General features: G+C 36.1%; 1 long non-coding RNA gene across 1 annotated transcript; it reads left to right on the forward strand.

Annotated features, from left to right (window-relative positions):
* Positions 1 to 9,814: 9,814 nt before the first annotated feature.
* On the forward strand, positions 9,815 to 17,804 carry LOC111091636. Its single transcript, XR_005376035.1, has 4 exons — positions 9,815 to 9,914; positions 10,794 to 10,936; positions 16,699 to 16,784; positions 17,442 to 17,804. It is a non-coding gene; the product is annotated as an uncharacterized LOC111091636 (long non-coding RNA).
* Positions 17,805 to 22,079: the final 4,275 nt, after the last annotated feature.

The following is a 22,079-nucleotide window of genomic DNA, read 5'->3' on the forward strand; positions in this document are numbered from 1 at the left end:
AAACTTTTCTTTTTTCTTTGTTTTGTTTTTGCTTAATGTGCTTTTCTGTTTAATTTTTTATTGAAGCATAATTTTTAAAAAAAGATTTTATTTATTTATTCATGAGAGAGACAGAGAGAGAGAGAGAGAGAGAGGGGCAGAGACACAGGCAGAGGGAGAAGCAGTCTCCATGTAGGAAGCCTGATGTGGGAATTGATCCTGGGACTCTAGGATCACACCCTGCCTGAGCTGAAGGCAGATACTCAACCGCTGAGCCACCCAGGCATCCCTATTGAAGTATAATTAACATAAAGTGTTATATTAATTTCAGGTGTACAGTTTAGTGATTCAACAATTCTATACATTACCCAGTGCTCACATGATATTATAGTTTTAATCCTCTTTATCTGTTTCACCAAACTGCCCCATCCATCTCTTCTCTGGCAACCACCAAATTGTTCTTTGTATTTAAGAGTCCTGGGGTTTTTTTGGTCTTTTTTGCTTTGTTTGTTCATTTGTTTTGTTTCTTAAATTATACTTATGACTGAAATAATAAGATATTTGTCTCTCTCTGATTTGTTTCACTTATTACACCATCTAGATCCATCCATGTTGTTACAAATAGCAAGATCTCATTCTTTTTTTTATGGCTCAGCAATATTCCCATAGATAGATAAATTGATCACATCTAATTTGAAGCTTTTTTTTCTAAATAATGTCACATTGATTTTGATTCTAAAGGAATGGGTTTTCTTTACATTTTTTACTGCAGGAATTTTTTTACAGGTCTTATTTTATTCTTTCTCCCTCTGTAGATTATTCAGTAAGTAGAATTCTATCCAGGTTTGGTATTGCCAACAGACAGAAACCATAGATTGATTTTAGCCTCACTCTCTATTTACTCAAAAGATGGTCACATTGAACCAGAAGATAAGCTGGTATGCATGGTTTAACTCCTCAGTGTGAAGAAGTTTGTGTATTCAGTGCCCCCACCAAGTGAAGATCTGCTAACTCAGCAGGACAACATCTTTCCTCATGGTCTGATTGTCTGTCACCATGAATATATGGTGCACATGAAAAAATGTAATCTTAATCTCTCTTGCCTTCTTCCCGCTACTTTCACCTAAAGCACTTGCCTTCTTTTCTCTTTTCCCCTTATTCATACAACCAATCCAATTTACCCCATATCTCTTTCTTTTTGGAGATAAGCTTAAAACGAAGTAGGAAGAGGAAGATGAGAATTAGAATTGAATTTTTTAAACCTCCTCTTCTTGCTTTCATTTCAAACCCAGAAATAATAGGAATACGCTATAGGATGACCCTTTTAGATTCTACAGATGAGTAAGACTTGTTATAAACAAGCCTCTGTGCCACAGAATGAGGTATTGCATGATATATTTGAGTAGGAAATATATTAAAAATATATACTAGGATTTCTTTCATTTATTTTAGAATCAAAGGATACACAACTTGCTTTGCATTACTTAACATGTGTAAAGAAATTTGTTTTTGTAAATCCATAATGATCCTTTGTAGATCTTTATGTAAACCTTCACTGCAGACTCATTTCTGTATTTTTGTTTATTTAAGAAGCATGTGTTGCCTTTTATTTCTACTGAGGTGTTAGTTCATGGTGACTCTGTCAAGACCAATCATTAATGATCCATGTGAATAAGTTTTCTTGATAGAAATTGTATCTTCTTTTCAATAGTAGTTGACTGAAGCCATATCATGTGTAGATGCTAATCAAGCAGGGATACTTTGAAACAGCTGTATATCAGACATGGTTCCTGTGTATATGCTGAGTAATGTATATATTGAGAATATTTGGAACAGGATACTTTCAAATGTAAAGAGCTCTAGCAAAAAAAAAAAAAAGAGCTCTAGCTTAGTCAAAAGTTTAATCATAGTGCACAACCGGTAACCTCATGTGTATTTTTCTTTTGTCTGTGACAACTATATGAAATTTGAAAATTAAAAGGATAAGAAAGAAGCTACCAGGATTGGATTACACCAGTGAAGTTCAACACTTTATTGGAGATATTTCATCTTCACAGCTGTTCTTCACACTTCACACTTCTTTTGTGCTAGACTGTGTGCCATACCCGGGCTATATAAAAGTTTTCAAAATAAGCAACCTCTTGGGGGAAAGCATACATATAATAAACAATCCCACCAAATGCATTAGTATTGTGCCAAATGCTATAAAGCAAAATGTAGGATATTGAAGTAGAGTACACTAGAGAGAACTGATCTAATGGAGAGAACTCCAAGATATTATGGGACTTGTAGACAAACTAAAATTTAGATTGTGCTTGTTTTATAATTCTAAAGTCATCCTAATGTTTATAACTTAGCCTTATGAAGTACTGAAGTAGACATGGGTATTTTCTGTAGCACTATTGTAGAGAAGTCAAGATCTCAATATTCTGCTGTCTTTTTGCAACAGGCTCTCTCAAGTCAGAGACAGGATGTTAGGACTAGGAGTCAATCATAGGCTTCACAGAAATCAAGGTGTCAATATTAAGATGCTTCTCTCCTTCTACTCACATTTTAATTATCTCAAACAGGTTAAACTAAAGGATTGTAGTAGTATACATTGACTAAATTTTCTCCTAACATAGCTGCTAGAGATAGCTAGAGGATCTTACAGATTAGTTTGAGACTTACCTTTTGCACCCTTGTTTTAAAATTTAGTTAGCCAGCATATCTGCTGAACTGATGTGATGAAACTCAAGAATTTGGGGCCCACTTGAGTCTGGCCTGTGGAAAGAGTCTTTGGGGGCAAATGGACTTGACTCATTTGACTTGAACTCTCTTACCTCCAGAAACAAGCCTCACTATATAGAAATAGAATTTGTGAAATGTGCTGAATAATGGTAACTGTGTCTAAAACTATCACCTGTCAATGAAGACCCTGAAATTAAATTAGTAAAAGTGACTGAATCTGTAGAGCTAAAATTTAAGCAATTTCTCTGTGTACAGCCTGCCAACCTCAGCACACTAGCTGGGCATCTTGCCTATTGGTCTTTGACCTAGGATGGCAGCATAAAGACTACATCATAATTCAAATTGAAAAGTCTGATTGACCTATTATTTTATGTAGGGTGACTCCTGCCTTAGAATTAACCATGGTTCTCCCTTCTAAATGAGTTTTGACTGGGGAATCATCTTTAATTCATATTTTTCACACTACATTTAAGTTTTTGGGCAAAAGGATTCATAATGTATACATGACTAAATTTTTTAAAGACTAAACATTGCCACAGGCCTGTGGCACTCAAATTTCTAAGTGAAAAACAGAAGCTAGAGCCTCCACTTCACAGATCTCTGACCGCTCTGAATTTTATAACTTGTCAGACTCTTTGCTGTGAATGGGGCCTGGATCCAACCTGACTAGTCAGTATCATCTGTAGGCCCATCATCACTATCACTGACAGCATGCATATGTCTGGAAAGAATGGGAACTATTGCATTATCCAGGAGGGGCTGTGGTAATTGCTGACCTCTAGTTACTAATTTGAATTGTTACTTGATTCCATAATGGAGATGTGGGCTGGAAAGATCAATATGGTTGATAGGATACAACCCAGTCAGCAGGCAGGAAAATCCATGACCATTCTTCCTTCTCTACTGGATCATCCTGACACTTTTATGGCAGCCAATGGTGAATATACTATTGATTGCATTTCAAACTTTCAGGAGGATCTGCAGTTGTTTTCAATTTTTATATTCTCTTTGGTAAGAAGGTTGGACTAGCCATAATTATTATACCTCCATCTCTTCTTGAATGTTTTAATTTCAGAGACCAAGGCCAGATATAAAGGTAGAGTTGAGAAAAGATCTTAAAATGTATTCTTTGGCAGAGATCCTTAGGTGTCCTGGGTAATCTGTTTATATGATATCAGGAAAAAAAAACTCCTGAGATAGAACTCACAGGGGGGCTTACATCTAGAGGAAGTAAGAGTGACCAACTTCACTGCTCTCTTCTATGTCTAATAATCCAGCCAAATACCGACCCAACATAGCACACAATAGATCCCATGAAATCTAGGCAATTCACAAGAGCTGATAAATGTAGTATTAGCAGTTTCCCTGACTCTGACAACTCAGGGCAACTAAAAGAAGTTACTTCCCATTCCCTACTACCACACATCTCTCTTCATTTAGGAAGATGAAGAAAGGAGTGGATGTAATCACAGTATTCTTGGAAAGGTCATTAAGGTTTAATCATGATAATATGGCCAATCTATCTTCCACAGTTTCATGGTTTTTGTATATATGTTTATTTTCCCCCAACTTATATAGATTATTTTTATTTAGGATTGCTAGCAAATAGATTTGGTAGAGAGCAAGAGGAAAGCACTATGTGCAGGCTATTATAGGGTAAAGAATGGTGGAGCTTAGAGACTTGAGTCTACATTAACCAACCCTGTGACCCAGGACAAAACCATTACCACATGATACCTTAGCGTCTCCATCTGTCAAATGTTTTGGCTGGGGAATAACTATAGTCATTGATACCTTCAAAAATACAATTCTAGTTTGCAGCTTTGTTTCTTCAAATAGTTCATTTTATTTATTTTATGGAGATATTAATGTTGGGCCTTTTTTTTTTTTTCAAGATTTTATTTATTTATTTATGAGAGGCAGAGACATAGGCAGAGGGAGAAGCAGACTCCCTGTGGGGAGCCTGATGCAGAACTCAATCCCAGGACCCCGGGATCATGCCCCGAACTGAAGGCAGACACTCAACCACTGAGCCACTCAGATGTCCCTTAATGATGGTATTTAAGGGCTTACTTAATAGTGTTTCTTAAAAATGGTTTTTACAAAAACGTAAATTTAAAAAGTATAGTAATAATAGGTCCTGTGACGTGCCACTCAGACCTCCTTTGGGAGAGTGAAGGACATATTGATCTAGCTGCTATGTGTGCCCAACATCCAGATCTCAGTGGTCAGCCGTCTTCAGAATTGCCTCATTGAGAAGAACCACTTTGCCCAAAGCCATGGTTCTTTGACATGGAAATATGAAGGTTCAGCCTCCAGACCTGAATTCTTAAAAATGTAAAGGGTCATCCTTGAATCAGACCTCCCCATATGGCTGGCTAAGGCCTCCCTTGTGACTGCACCACAGCCCAACATGTTCTCCTGTCAAATTCTGGCTTCCTTCCCTCTCCCTTTCCAAGTGCTGATCTCAGGAGCACTCCCTAATAATCCTCCCCTCTACTAATCTCCATCTTAGAATCTGCTTCCTTGATTACCTAAACTGTAACAGATGGTGTATAATACCTCTCTTGATTATCAAGTCTTGTTTATTTATCTAAGCTTCTAGGGTTCTTTCTGATTCCCAATAATGAAAGTCCACTGTGCTGGTGGAGTAGTTTCCTGGGGACACGTGTTATGATCTCTTTCTCTTGTGCAATATAATCCAAGTAAAATAGTTTGTCTACACTTTGCAGATTCATTAAATGCATTGACTACTCAAGAAAATTGAACTTGTTATTTATGGCTTCCTTAGATAAATGTATTTTTAAAAATTCAATGTTTGTAAATAATTTGAGTTTACTAGAAGGAGTTTGACAGATTATTTAACAGGACATTGAATTTTGTGAAAAGATGGCATTATTTCAACTGCTTAATGTTTTAGCCCACTTATGAAGTCTCCTTATTTATGGAAACAGCATAATTTTAAGCATATTATATTTTATCTTTAAAAAGCACACCATTAAGTAGAAAATTTGCAATTGCACTCTTTTTAGTTGGAATAGAAAAACTGAAATCAAGTTATGAAAAGAAAGATAGTGAGGGACAGTTTGAATGACTTTAACTTACACTATTCAACATTAAATGAAAAATACGTAAACAAGCACTGCAAAAGGATAGACTCCACACCAAAGGTATATTTTCTCATTGACCGTCTCTGAGGAACACCTACAAGTAGATTTAACTCAATGGAATCTCAATGAGAAAAGGAAAAAAAATGGACCATTGAGACATTTATTATGAAAAACATCACAAGGTAGACATTGAAATATTTCTATAAAGAATTTACACTTAATATTTTAATATTTATATAGTTAAAGAATACAAACCAAGGATCAGTTATCTAAACTAGAGGTAGTTTTTTTTTTGTGTGTGTGTGTGTGTGTGTGGTTTTTTTTTAACAAGGACACTAATACTGAGGCAGCTTCCTCTTCTTACCCCTCTCCCCACCTCCAATTTCTGGAAACCTTACATGATTTTTTGGTACCAACTCTATTTATTTCAGTGGTCCAGAGAGCAGGACAGTTTTTCTAATTAGTCATTAATAAGTTACAAAATAGCATAAGAATCAAGCAAGCAGAAATAAGAACAACTTCCTGGGCCACAGACATTATTTTGTTGCATTGAGATTTTGCATAGAAAGTATGTTATCCTACATCACATTCCTATGCTTCAGGAGCATATGAAAAATTGTTTCAAATCCAGTGAGGAGAGAAATTATCTGAACATAAATAGTAAAGGACAATGGAAACTAATGTGTTGCCTATCTGTATCTAGCACCATTCTAGACACTTACCTCCATCTCCATAGAACCCATGAGGCTTGAATTACTAATCATGCTTTACAGAGAAGTTAGTAACTTGGCTAACATCACACAGTTAAGAAAGAGAGGAGTCACTGGGTGTTATGCTATATGTTGGCAAATTAAACTCCAATAAAAAAATTAAAAAAGAAAAAAGAAAGAGAGGAGTCAAGATTTGAAGTAGGGTCAGTGAACCTCCAAAACCCATACAGAATCTTTCTGTTATATCAGCAGGAATGGTTATGTGCACTATCCTAGGCCCTTCAGACCACTTATTCTCTCGTACCACTTCCTCCCCTTCTTCTTCTTTTCCTCCTGCTCCTATTTTTTTTGTTAATATCTGGTTTGCTTGTCTATTTAATGAGGGATTGGAATGTTAGCTATGAATTACAAGGATGTTTGAGGTAAGAAAGATGTAAAATTTAATTGCAATCTAATGTTGGAATAATAGCATGATGAAAAATTCAGCTTCAACTCACCTGAGCTCACCTCTACTCTTCAAATAGCAAATAATCAAGCCACAGAGGACTTTTTAAATTACAGTGAGCAAAGGATGAATTCATCGCATTGGCTTAGTATGTTTGTACAAAACAAACCTACCACTAATAGAGTCATTTACCACATTTCTGGGATGAATGTGTTATGAAAAAAAGTACAGTTTTAAAAAGACTTAAAATTATTTTTAACAATTCAAAAATAAATCAGATGCACCAAGGTGAGTGGTTATTAACCAAGTGACTTTGTCCCCTATGCAAAATTTGGCAATGTCTGGAAACATTTTTAATTGTCACAACTGAAGGAAGTGCTTTTGGCATCCAATGAGAAGATTCCAGGGGTGTTACTAAATATCCTACAATACAAGGAAAGCCCTTTCCTGAAAAGAATTTTCTAGCCCCAAATGTCACTGGTTGAGGTGATGTGCAATTCTTTTTAATGAGACCAATTTTTCTCTCATCAGATCTCATAGAGTCAAAAGTCATACGACATTTTCCCAACTCAAACATTTATGTCTGTATTTAAAATTTTGCTATTTTATTTATCTGAAACATTTTTGCATCTATATTTTTAAAAATACTTTATCTAAATATTATTTATTTTGACTATTGAGTGTTTTGACACCCCATTGAGTTTTTTTTGAAATATTTTATTCATTTATTCATGAGAGACACACACACAGAGAGGCAGAGACACAGGCAAAGGGAGAAGCAGACTCCATGAAGGGGGCCTGATGTGGGACTTGATCCCGGGACTCCAAGATCATGCCCTAGGCTGAAGGCAGGTGCTCAACCACTGAGCCACCCAGGGATCCCCACCCCCATTGAGTTCTGTGCCAGGGCATATATCTCACCCACTCTACCCTAATCTTGGTTCTGTCCAAGATACAAAAAATAAAACATAATATAGCATAGTGGTGAGGAATGAGTCTCTAAGTTCTAAATGTCTGGCTGAAATTATAGGTTTAGCACTTTCTAACTCTATGACCGTCTCACTTTATGTACTTCCTCACCTGTAAAATGGATAAAGTAGTACCTATATGTACCTTGGTTGTTTCAAGGGGTAAATTTATCAGTTAGCAAAGAACTGGGCATAGAGTCAGTGCACCACAAACACAGTGCTATTAAAACATAGACCTGAACTGGGTGTACTTTCTGGTGTCATGAGGATGGATGAAGGAGAATGACTCTGTATTGGCTGGTCAAAATTTCTAAGGAATGACACCATGCAACTCATCTCTTTTACTGTGCTATTTCTAAGCTAATGGCCACATTCAAGTTCTCTCTTTTTGGTGGTCTTACCCCTATTTTGCTACAGAGACAATAGCTATTAATTGCCTAGAAGAAGAGTCACTTTCTCCCTTCTATGATAGTAATAGGATTTTGAATAAAAATAAATATTAAAACCAAAAGCCAAGTTAATAACTTGAAATACAAGTTGAAAATAAGAAAAAAATTATGGAAATTTAGGTTCTGCTATGAGTGGGAGAGTCTACATTGGGTGAATGGAGGTCTCAGTTCTTGGATCCCCACAAAAGATTTGCCTGAGGATCCAGGCTCAAATAAAGACAGACAGAAGGAAGATAACCAGCACAAAGTAGTTGATTAAGCACAGTACACTCTCAAGATGGGAGAGTGAGCAGGCCCAGAGGTGGTAACTGCCCTGAGGCTGCAGGTGTCTTTTCTTTTTATGTAAGCAGGGTCTTGGGTCATGGACAGAATGGTCTCTAATGGAGGCTGCTTCCAATCAGTGGTAGGGACTCCTCCCGCTGGTCAGGCGGGAGAGCTTTTGATTCTATGGGATTTGTATCAGAACCATCATGGCATCCTCCCTCCATGGAGGGGGGCCAAACCCACAACCCAAATGCATTATAATGAGTCTAGAGGTTACCCTGCAGCAGAGATGGAAGAGGAGAGTTCAGGTTCTGCACCTGTGAGTTTTGGTCTATTAGCCCCAGAGTCTTAGAAGCCACAGGCCAGGATGTTGAGGGATCTTGAAAGCCCTTAGGACAGAGTCAGGATGTTGTGCCCCCAGGCTTCTAATGCATAACCTATTTATCATTACCCTTGCCTCTAGCTCATGTCTAACTACCTGCTCTATCAGTTCTAATTTTCTGTTTCTAAAATAAGTAAGTCTAGCTGCAGTCATTTGATAAGTAATGTTGACCACAGTGGAAACATACTAAAGGATGTGAAATTCAAGGAAGACTGTTTATGGATTTCGACTATTTAGGAGGGAGATTCTAGCCTGCTTCAAAATGATGGCTGGAGCTCCAGCAGTTACTCTGAAGCATGAGAATATCGGGAATAGCAGACATACAGTAGAATGCTGAAATGGTAAAAATGGGCATCAGGATTCTTGATAACAACATGGAACTTCTGCAACAGACCTATCCTTCTCACCTCTGGATCTCTTTTAAATGAGAAAGAAAAATAACAATCTCTTATTTCCCTTGAGCCTCCATATTTATGGCTGTTGTAGCCAAACATAATCTTAATTGATACAATTACGTTTCCATGTGTCATCTTGTAGCCTCTGAGAGCTAACCAGCTTTCTTCTACTACACCCACTATAACCAGGATTAGTATGTATATCTAACATGCTTAATTTAGAAAGAGCTTTGTAAAAATTCCTTAATTTCCCTTATGTTTTTCCTTAGGTTTCATTTATTTTTCATGTTACTGAGTTGGCTTTCACCATTAATATTCTGTACTCAAGTTTTACTAATTGTATATGCAGATAAGCTGACCTTACTTTTGTTGACTCACTCCTAGGAAAGACTGCTTGCCCATGAAACATACTTGTTTTTCATATGTGACTTCTCTGACCATTAACTGGAAGACTAGATGTCCTTGCTTTTCCAAGCTGCTTGGTAACTATTACTCTGACTTTAATTGATTAAGACTTTTAGGCCAGAAGAAAACACATATTGTGCTTCAAAGTTCAAGTTGTATAGCTTGTTTCCAGCTAGAGTTGCCAAAGTAAATCACTGAAAAATTCTAATAGGAGAGAGTAAAGATATAATACAAATAAAAATAATAAAGAAATTAAATGACAAATGAGTAAAATCACTACCATTCAGGTGATAGAAAAGCCTTCTGCTGGCAGGTTTCAGGCTCACCAAATGTGAATCTGTACTTCAAATTTAGGGATGAGGACAACAGAGAATTAATTAATTAATGATAAATTAAATATGTAGTTGTTTCTTTTTCTTCAGGTTTCTTTCTGATGCTCAGAAAAAGCCTAACAGTAGAATATTATTTGATAAGGTTGTCAAATTCCACCTAACCTTTCTTTTTAAAAAAATATACTATGTCTCCTTAAACATGGTTTTTGTAGCAGATACTATAGTGCCCCTATGGCTATGGGCCTTAACAATTCAGAGAAGTTTCTCTGGTCCCCAGATCCTGCCCTGCCCTCAAATAGGACAAACCAGAAATTCCAAGGAACTAACAACATCCCTCTGGGGATAGCCCTCAACTAGTGACAGATGGTAGTTGGTGTATAAAACCCTAGTTGCCTCTCCCGTTGAGCAGGATAACTCTGAGATCCATCTTTTTCACCTGCTCCCAGAATTCCCCAGTGTGATTAAGTTGGCTTAGTAGTACACAATTTTAATGAAAGATGATAATTTGTTGCTGTATAAGTCCAGCATTATCTAATTTCAGGCACTATACCTACAATTACTAGCTTGATTAGAAAGGAGCTCAAGTGAGTCCAACTGATTGCTTTAATTATATATCTCCACAAGGATCTATCGCATACATTGCCTGCCCTCCAGGTGCTTGACAGAGAGAAAATCCTGAAATGCTCAAGAGGAACAATATTTGTAGAAATTCCTGAAAATCAAGCATTTATTCAACATTGAGCAAATGTTTGCATGCTTACTGTGTGGTAAGATACTTTGCTAGAACCTAGCTATACAGTGTTGTTTGTATAGTCATGAAGCTTATAGCCTAGAATGAGATGAAAGACTTAGATATAAAATATGTAAAGTTGTAAAAAAAAGGTGCCATGAAAAGCATACTTATTGCCTGTGCATCCCCTTTGCAATAAAATCTATCTCTGAGTTAAGCAAGTTCTCTCAGAGAGAACTCTCTGTGGACTGTAATATATAGTCCCTTGGGTGAAATGGTTTTTACTAAATTGTGCTTTGTTGAATGTCATCTACTCACATAAAAGTATGATATATGGAAACTCTACAATTATACATCTAACTGTGTTTATTTGAAGGATGATATGAGGGGTGTTTGTTAAACAAATCTCATAGTATCTATAAGGACACAGATGGTAATTTCTCTTTTTTCTTATTATAAGGAATATTTGTGCTTTGTCCTAATCAACTAGTTTGCTCTTAACTTTTCCAGCTCCTGTTACCTGCTAGAAAACGTGGGACACAGATCAGTATTCTGGTCCATCTCCCATGACTGCCTATAGGGTTTTACTGTCTGTATTATTTGTGGCTATCACTCTGGGGTTCATTGTATTTGTCTGCTCTTATTTTTCCCTTATTATATTTCTCTCACTTTTGATAAAAATGTATCTTTCTAGATGACCTGAATCTTTTTAACCTGCCTCAAATCATTCTAGAATAAGACTGGGCAAAAATAAATCCTCAAAAATATAAAATAACTAGAATCTCACAAAGCAAAATTTACCCAATTTCATCTACTTAAACTGACATTATTTAGATAATTTATTTCACTGCAGTTCTTTCTTTCAAGCAGTGATTAGAAAACCCATATCATAGGTAATATACACATTTTTGTTAAACTTCAATAATTGTGAATGTATTTCAAATAAAAAAGAAGTACTTTTATGTGGTATGGATAGGAAGGAATAAAATGAAAGCAATAAAGATGTGTATTTTTACATTGGAAAGATTCATTTCATTTGTCCTTCACATGCCAACCTTCTATTGATAGAATTTTCAGGGGCAACTTTTTTTAGTATGTAAAAAAAAGTTTTTTGTTGGAAATGTTCAGAATTGCAAGATATCTGCTGTTACTTTGAGGAAAATAAAAATAATCTAGCAGTTGAGAGACTATACAGAGTACAGCCCAGAAGTACAGAGTGTTACATGGTACTAAAATACAGGCCTGCCTCCATCTTTTACAGTTTCACTAAGCAAAATCCTGAGATTTGAAATTTGGAAATTTGAGTTTATAAAATTACACAAAATTCTCTTAGGTATAAAGATCATCACTCCCAGCTTCATATCTTTGTTTGTAGACCATATATGACTGCAACAATTTTTTGAGTTCTTTAGCTTTTGAAATATCAATCTGAGATCATCTAACTATACTGGTTCAAATTAGATTAAACCTATGTTTGACAGGTAGTTGGCTTTTTTTTAAAGCTTGGTTCTTATCTAATTAAATACTTGGAAGGGCACAAATGGCAGAACTGATTGACTCATTTTTTTCTCCAGAAATAGCAGAATTTTTTCTTTAAATACAAAAAGGCAAGCATATTAAGGCTACAGGCAATATCAAAGTCTTTACTTTTCCCAAATATTTTATTTGATGCTTCACATGTACATAATTTCCATATAAATGTCACAGAATTATTTATATTAATCTTTGCATTATTCCTGTCCTTTTTCTATTAGAGACTTAAAAAAAAAAAAAAAACAAGACCCCCTATTGAGACCCTGAGTTATATTAACTCCTTTAAAATGCTACTTCTGGTTTTCAGTTCTACAGCTGAGTTCCCTCACTTCTCTCAATTTATAAGAAAAAATAGTCTTAAAAATAACTACAGTAACAGAAATGTTCTGCTCTTACATACAATCCCTCCTATATCATAACAATTCAGATCATGAGTGATAGTTCATTAAGTGAATAAAGAAGACAGCCAGAGTTTGGGGGTGGCAGGGAACTGGTGGAAGACATAACTCATTGACAACGAAAGTGCTTCATTCAAGGTGGAGAATGGAAGCTCCTGAGAATTCAGTTTCTTGGTGGGCCTTTGTGGTTAGGCTAGTCTGTTCTTTTATTTGGTGTCCTGAAATGATGAGAGATTTTATTCTCCAAGCCTGTCATTCCAGTACTTTTCACAGACAAGTAATTGAATTTCCAAAAGCCTAGTACTGGAAGAGCCAAGCTCAACATCCTCTCTTGGCTTCCATTCTATGGCTTTTTTTCCTGCTGAATAAGGCCCACGGAGAATGACTAGATTGTAGTTTATTATGTTGTCCTGATTATGAATCAGTGCAATTTACGAATGTTTTGCATTTGAAACCTGGAGTTGTTTTAGGCTCATTTGCTGACATATGTGAATTTGCTAGAAAGGGGCAGGATCAAATGACATCCACCATCTGTGGAGGGTATTATGTCTGGAGCTAAGAACTGGAAACATGAAAGGGGTTTGCAAAGTGAATTGAACCCACTTGAGTCCAAAAGCAAAAGCAAACATTTATTCCTGCAAAATATATCCAAAATCATTCAGTTTAGAATTATGTCTACTCTTGCATTTAAAAGATTATTATAATGCATATATTAACATCAACTTTTAAATCATGGAGAATATTTAGAATAAAATTAGGATCTGAAGGTAAATTTCTGTGTAAGAGAAATTATTAGAAACTGTAACATAAAACCCAACCTATCTTTTGTTCCCAAATAACCTCTCTTGATTATCATATATAAACCTATAAAACTGTATAAAGTTCAAGTCTTATAATTTTCTTCAAAACCTATTTTCAAAGATGGTCTCCTCTTATACTCCTTGTGACTATAAGTTAAGGTTAATAACTTTCCTGAGTGGATGCCTGGGTGACTCAGGGGTTGAGCCCCTGCCTTTGGCTCAGGGTGTGATCTTGGGATCCAGGATTGAGTCCCACATCGGTCTCCTTGCACAGAGCCTGGTTCTCCCTCCACCTATGTCTCTGCCTCTCTCTCTCTCTCTCTCTCTCTCTCTCTCTGTGTCTCTCATGAATAAATAAATAAAATCTTAAAAAAATAACTTTCCTTAGGTTAAATACTGCTTTTAAACTTAAAATTAAATGATTGGTCCCTTTCTAGGGTATTTTTTTGGAAGAGGTAGTAGAGATTGGGAGGCAGAGGATAGGTTTATTTGAAATCACTTCTTATAGTGGACATAATACATTACCTATATATCAGGCCATTCTTGAGTTTTGGCAACTTATTTTAAGGGTATTTTTGTTAGCAAAGCAAGGTGGGTACCACATTTGATGGTGGTGGGTCTCACAGCAGTCTATAAACTCCAGTAGAATAAGAAAGGAGCACACATGGAATGCAGGACATTCATAATAATGAAGAACATCTCAAATCATAAGGCTCAATTCTTATCTTCTGTTCTTGGTGTTAAAATGATTTCTCTTTCATTGATTGATTTATTTAGCTAGTATTAAATAAATGTCTATCATATACCAAGAACTGCTACCAAATTTGGATGTAAAACAGTAAACAAGAAAAGAGACAAAAACCTTATTGTAATGACACCTACATTTTCATAAGGAAAACAGTAAATAAGCAACTAAATATCTATGTCGGGTGGTAGTAAATACCACAAAGAATAATCAACTAGGATAAGGGGAAAGAAAATGATTTAGATTTCATACTCAGTTTTCAGCAAAGGACTCTGTGAGGAGATAACATTTGACCAGAACTTGAAGTAGGGAACAATTAATACAAATAAGCTGGGAAGAGCAGAACAACTAGGTGCAAAACCCTGATGGCAGGAATACTAAGTGTATTTGGAGGATAATAAAAATGCCACCTGTGTTTGTTATGTAATATGCAAGGGAGAGAATAGTAGGAAAGAATGTCACATACGTAGCACTGAGCCTTATGTGCCAAACTAAGGACTTTGGTATTTTTTTATCAGAGTAGAAAGCACATAAAATTTACCATTTAACCATAAGATGGTATAGATGTGTAGTTTAAATGTATGCATCAATAGTATTAAGTATATTTACATTGTTGTAAAAATATCTTTTGAACTTTTCCTCTTGCAAATCTGATACTCTGGACCCATCAAACAGTGTGTCTTTTCACTGTCCCCCACCCCTGGAAGCCACCATTTTACTATTTGTTTCTATGATTTTGACTTCTTTAGATACCTCACATAAGTGCAATCAGATAGTATTTGTCTTTCTGAGACTTATTTCATGTAGCATGACATCCTCAAGCTTCATATTATAATGTAAGATGGGATTTCTTTCCTTTTTAAAAAAGAATGATATTCCATTTTATGTATATACCACATTTTATCTATTCATTTGTCTATAGATGTAAAATCTTATAGTTATTCTTGAATCCTTTTTTTGTATCACACCCTACACTCATCTGTATTTTTCAGGCATTTCAAAATATTTTATTGTGCAAATATTACTCTCTTTGGTCATTTCCCTTTTCCATTCAAAACTTTATCATCTTTTTCCCTCTTCTAAAACAAGTTTTATCTGATCTAATCTGGCTTCTGGCACTGTTGTTGCCATGGTGTCTTCATTATACTCAGTTTCATTACTGGCATTCATCACAGCTAAAATAAATTAGTATTTGTATGACTGTTTCCTTTGAACCTTTCTTATGCAGCTAGCAATGAGCATTGGACAAATCTTAGAACAAGTGTGTGTGTGTTTAAATTTTGTTGAATGAATGCTGAGAATCTGTGTCTTTTGCTTTTGCAAATTTCTGTAATTTATAACTAGCTCTCCAAGTAATGGGATAAACTCTCCTCATAAAACTTCAATAATGTGAGGAGAGGAAGAAAATGTTTTTTTAGGGAACTAGAAATATCACTGAGAATACCAATTCATACCAAATAAGGAACACAGAACAACTGATATGTTCTATAAATAAAGTAACATAAATGCTGACCTACCATGGTGTAGCATTGTGCTGATGTGTTAAATATCATCATTGATAGTATCATAATAGAGATATATATTTATGGTCACTGAAGATGAAATGATAGATTTTAGGACAGAAGTTTTAAAAGATCACATGAATGGCATGATATGAATACATGCACTTAGGATTTGATGAATAGAACTAGGAGGAAGAACATTTTAGGTAGAGGAACAACCTAAGCAAAGACACAAAGGCAGGAGATTAAAAACAGGCATGCAGATTCAACTTCGAATGGAATAGTCTGACATAAAGTTTGAGTATCTTAAGTATTCTGTAGTGGAATATAAAAGCCAGAAAGGAAGGTAGGGTGAATGATGTATGGTGTACCAGGCAGGGGGTTTGCATGTGCTTTACTACCAGGCAGTGGGAAGATGTGGAAGGGTTTTGGGGAAGGTGAACAAAACAATCGGAACTTTCCTCTAGGAAAGATGATCTGTTAACCATGGAAGACTTGAGGGAGAAAATGCCTACTGCACGGCCAGGAAAACAGGCAGGTGGTTGTTGAATAATCCCAGCAGTAGGTGACAAAATGACAAAAGTGACCAGTAAGCAGTGAGGATGTGCAGGGAAGACAGGATGAATGGCAATATAGAGACTTGCATAACCCTAGCAAGTGGTTGGATTGTTAGGTGGAGCTAGGGAGGGGAAAGGTCTGCTAGGGGAAGATTTTAGGGACTGGAGAATATGGCAGAAACATAGCACTAGGAATTAGTAGAAATAGAGAAGGAGGAACAAATATGATGAATATGACTTTGAATTTGTTATTGTAACTTTCAGGAGTACAAGAGTCACGGAAAAAGCAAGGACAAACTACGTTTAATATTCTGGTGGAGCAATAGGATGTGACTACAAATACTATTCAGGTAAATATGGGGCTTAGGTATAGTCAGTAGTGGTTGCAGAAAATATAAGATTAAAATAAAAATATTAAGCATCTGCTAAGTATCAGGAGTTAAGCTAATCTTCTTTATGTAATTTACAAAAACATATCCCTCACAACAGTTCCATGATGTCGTCTCGTCATGATTAGTGTGATCCTCCTGAAGAACAAACAGGTGCATTAAATAACTTGCCCAGGGATGCATAGCTAGTTGGTGGCAAAACCAGGACTAAGAGGCCAGTTCATCTGACTTCAGAGGTCATGTGGATTAGTGTTTTTCCCTTAACACTATGTCTCTCTATCCTTGTCTGTTTTTGATAATGCAGTGTTTGAAATTTTACTTATGTTGCTCAGAAACAACTTGGGATATGTGTAGCTCTAAACACTCAGAACTAATAAAATTACATTGATCTGTAACACATCAGAATCACAGGACAAAGCACTATCCAAAGTAATTCTAGCTACTTTTGCCAATTTAGCAGTAATTAGGTCTAGGGAGGCTGGGGAGTCCTGTGTTCCAAGCATATCTAGAAGATTATACTCTTACCACCAAGCTTCCAATTATATTTTGAAGATTGTTTTCATTACCATCCAGGAAAGAGGCTGTATAACCTTGTTTTCCCCCCATTGTTCCAACCAGAATAAATCTGGCTTTATTTAAAGAAAAACAAACTAAAACCTACCCCAAATACCTCAGACTGGAATATTTTATCTTTGCTTCTGGCATGAAAATGATGGTTGCTAAGAGATCCAGAGAAGTGAAAAGAAAAATGAGACAAAGGAGGCTGAAATAATGTTTGCCTGGTTACTCGGAACACCATGCAGGTACTTTGGCTTTCTTTGCCTTCCTCTTCGTACTTTTTAACAAACTGGAGATGTTTTTTTAAACTTCTTAGTGAATATAAATATCACCATTGTGCTACTGACCTATTTATATCCCCTGGATATTTCTAACTGAATCATGACATTCAAAATATATTAAATTTTAAATGTTTCCAGTATCAGCACGAAAATATTCTCTTGCTTTCTTTCTTAAAAACCTGTCACTTGGAAGAAGTACCTTTGCATTACTAAGAGAAACCTCCCATAAGGATGTCTAATGAAGGCAAATAAAGAAACTGATCAAAAGTCTGATTCTCCTTTGGGGATTAGTGAATGTTGTATGTAATAATTACTGATTACAGCTGCAGGCATATACAGCATCTAGTAACAATGGCTTAGTAATATAATAAATATTTACTAGTTATATGTTTGGAAAAAATTGTAAAGGGCTCCTTTTGAGTGCATAGTCTCTGTCATGCCAGACTAGTGGGGACCTCTAAGGGTGTCTTGACTGTCACCCAAGATCATGGCATCTTTCAGTTTGAATATCTTAGATACATACAAACAAGTGATTAGATCAAATAATTGCTTTAATCAGATTCCAAGCATCAGGAAATCAAGCCATTTGTTCCATGGTCCAAGATGTCACTGGATCGAGACTTTCTTCGAATCAAGAGAGATGTTATTTCATTATTTTTAAATTCAGGAGCAGACATATGAAAAATACTTTGGGGCCCTAAAAGCTAAAAGTCATATTTAGGGTTTGCGACTCATATATTTCCTACCCAGCATCTTGTAGCATATTTACCTTATGATATGGTCATCATGGAGCTGACCACACCAGTAGAGACAATTCTACATTTTTAAATTTTGTTTGTTTTTAAATAGGCTCCACACCCACTGTGGGGCTTGAACTCACAACCCTGAGATTCAGAGTTATATGCTCTATCTACCAAGCCAGCCAGGCGCACCCCATTTTTAAAAAATTTTAAATGGAATTTCACAAACCACAAATTTAAAAGCAACATTATGCATTGCTGACTAGCCAAATTAATTATCCTGTATTAATTAAAAACAAAACAGATTGGTTACTTGCATGGTTGTTTTAAAGGTAAAATTGACACCAAACTGTATTTTCAGAAAGACAAGTTTTAGGAATCAGGGTAATAAACTCAGATTTAATAAAAGCTAATATTAGTATAGTTAAATTATACTCTCCACACCAGCCTCCTGAGTTTTCAGTATAGTGTTTCTTCAAGGACTTAGGATCTCTATATATTTATTTACTCTGATCTTTATCAGTGGTTATGGTCATTGGTTAAGGTGATATAGCTGGAAAATGATCTATAAAAGACTGGAAGTCACTTTAACCTGTAATTTAACTGAGCATTTAACTATTTCAGCTATATTGAAGGAGAAACAGAATTGAGAGCTCACAGAAAATCTCTTGTAAGAAGGTATCGATCCCTACACCTTCCTACTGGTGCAAGTACAAATGCCCAGTACAGAATAAAACACGCCAAGGTCAACATTGTTTTTTGCCATCACTTACCCTGTACTACCCCATGTGGTATAGAATTTATTGAAATTCACAGAGACAAGCATCAATGTTTAGAAAGCCATTAGAGTGTAAGTTTCTTGAGGGCTGTGACTGTAATCATCACTGGATGATCCCTAATTTCCCATATATCACACGGCCTAGCACACATAAACACCCAACACATACTGGGGAATGAATGAATGATTTATGAGAAATTTAGAACTTTAGATATTTCTCATATCTACCTCTTCTCTACATATATCTTATTAACAGAGCATAATTAAAATTTGAACCATCTTGATTTTCTGTCTTCATTGCAAAGGCCCATCTGGGCTCATCAATCTCACCCTCTTCACCAAACAACTCAAGTCACACAGCATATGTTTAGTAATTTATCACCTTTGGAAAAAATAATAAAACTCTGCTTGGGAGTAATTGCAGTCCAGAAAATCTCATTAGTGTAGTACAGCAAGTCCAATCCTCCTACCTAACTTTTCGTCACTGCAAAAGAACAAATGCATCCCAAATTCAAAAAATGATATTATGGCATGATTTCAGAATAGTTCAGTTCACAGATCCTACAAATTGTTCAAGAGCTGATGGAATCATTCAAAGTAAGACTAAACTGTTCAATGCTGCTTCCAAATATATATTTGAAAAAAAATTGAATGCCAAAGGTAAGAGGTTAATTTTAATTATATTCACAGCAACAAATATTCTGCTGCATAAAATGTTTGAATATATTACTGTTTCATGGAGCCTTGACCTTTATACCTACTAGAAAAATCTGTTTAGGCAATAACCTTAAATGCTGAATGACTTAGTATTCTTAATATTTTACTTAAGAATACTTGACAATGTGGCATCATTTTTTTAACCCTTGGAGTGGAATAGCTTCATATCCTACTCAAGTTTGCATTCTGAATGTGTCCAGCAGAATACAGTTGAGTCTACCAGAAGCTGACCTCAGTAGTGATAGTAAAAATGCTAGACAGCAGAGCAGAGAGTACTCAAGGCCTGTGGGAAACAATAGAATCACAGGTGACAAGTACATATTTAAGCAACAGACTTTTGAATCCTAACTTCTCTAACTCTATAACTTAACCTAAGTTTCTGTTTCCATCCACAACACGGGGATAGTAGGTTACTTAGAGGGCTCTTACGAGATTCATTGACCTGATGCCTGAAACGCACTTATGCAGAGCCAGGCACTTCTTGAAAGCACAATAAATCTCACCTACTATTACCCTGTCCCATAATTTCTGTTTGAGCAAGGGCAAGAAACGTTAACCCTCTGGCAACATTTCCTCATCTATAAAAAGGGGTGTTAATCATACTTGTCTATATAGTAGTGAGGATCTGATGGTTAAGTGGAAAACTCTGTGTAAACCGTGGCTAATATTTAGTAGTTACACTTAGTATTATTAACTGAATGCTCAAAAATGAACTGTTAGCTATTCATTTACCTTAATATTTGTTCAATCTGTATATGTCACCCTTGATATTGGAGTGAGGTGGGTCCCTCCGATAGTATATTTCAATAAGTGAATTAATGATACTATACTATTTGCTGAACAGAAATTTTATACTATAGTATCATGTATGCACCTACTTACTAATTGAAACACTGAGTTTCAATTCTGAGATAAACAGTTCTAGTTGCTGAGGATATGGCAATGGGTAATGCTGATGAATTTCCCACTTTCATGGAGATTGTTTTGAAGAGAGAAAGGCAAGAAAATAATTAATATGTCAAATGATGATTACCTATCACCAAAAATAGGATAAGGGGCCTAGAAAGTGATAGGGGTCAGAAAAGTTCTCTTCTATTAAAGTGGCATTTAACCAGAGATATAAAGGGAAGAGGACTAAATCATGCAGAACAAAGATCAAGTGCAAAGTTCCCCATATGGACAACTGCTTCTCATATTAAGTAGACAATAAGGGAACTAGTATGTCCAGAGAGATCCAGCAAGGAAAAGAAAGGTGGGGAGTCTTCAGTTAGGCTCTGAGTGATATGGGAGATTTGAATGGAGAACTAATGTGGTTTAACTTGTATTTTAAAAGATTCTCTTGTTTTGTCCATCCATTATGGCTGCAGTAACAAAAATACCACAGACTGGGTGGCTTACAAATAAACAGAAATTTGTCTCTCACAGCTCTGGAGGCTGGGAAGTCAAATACCCAGACATCGGCAGATCAGTGTCTGGCAGTGAGGGTCCACTTCCTGGTGCATAAGCAGCTGTGTCCTCATCATGCCCTCACAGGGCAGAGGTGAGGAAGGAAGCTCTCTTCCCCTGGTGACTTTTTTCTAAGGATACTAATCCCATTCATGTGGGCTTTGCCCTTATGAACTAATCACCTCCCAAATACCCCACTTCCTAATACCATTATGTTGGGGCTCAGATTTCAATGTATGACTTTTTCAATGTATGACAAAGATTCAGTCTATAGGATTTACCCTGTAGAGACTAGATCGCAAGTGGAACAGGAGGATAGGAGAGAGATTGGCTGGTAAGTTATTGTAACAATCTCGATGGGAAGCACGGTGAGTTAGTTTAGAGAGTAGCCATGGGAATATGAGACAGTTATGATTCTGGAAATACTTAGAAGCCAGAGCTTAGGGAATATAATGGTAGTTTGGAGGTGAGAAGAAATAATAATGACACCAAGACTTCTGGCCAGAACCGTGAATGTAGGACAGAGATGCCACTAATTAGAGTAGTAACTACTGGAGAAAGAGATTTGGAGATAAAAGAATTTGGCTTTGGTCATGTCAAGTTTGAACTATTTGTCATAAACTCAAATGGAGATTACAAGTAGAAAATCAAATAACCATGTCCAGAGTTCACCATTGAGGTCCGGACTGTAGACACAAACTTGGGGGTCATCAGCACATACATGAGGTTTAAAACC

The sequence above is a fragment of the Canis lupus genome, chromosome 22 (genome assembly GCF_011100685.1).
Source record: "Canis lupus familiaris isolate Mischka breed German Shepherd chromosome 22, alternate assembly UU_Cfam_GSD_1.0, whole genome shotgun sequence".
In the NCBI taxonomy this organism is placed as follows: Eukaryota; Metazoa; Chordata; class Mammalia; order Carnivora; family Canidae; genus Canis; species Canis lupus.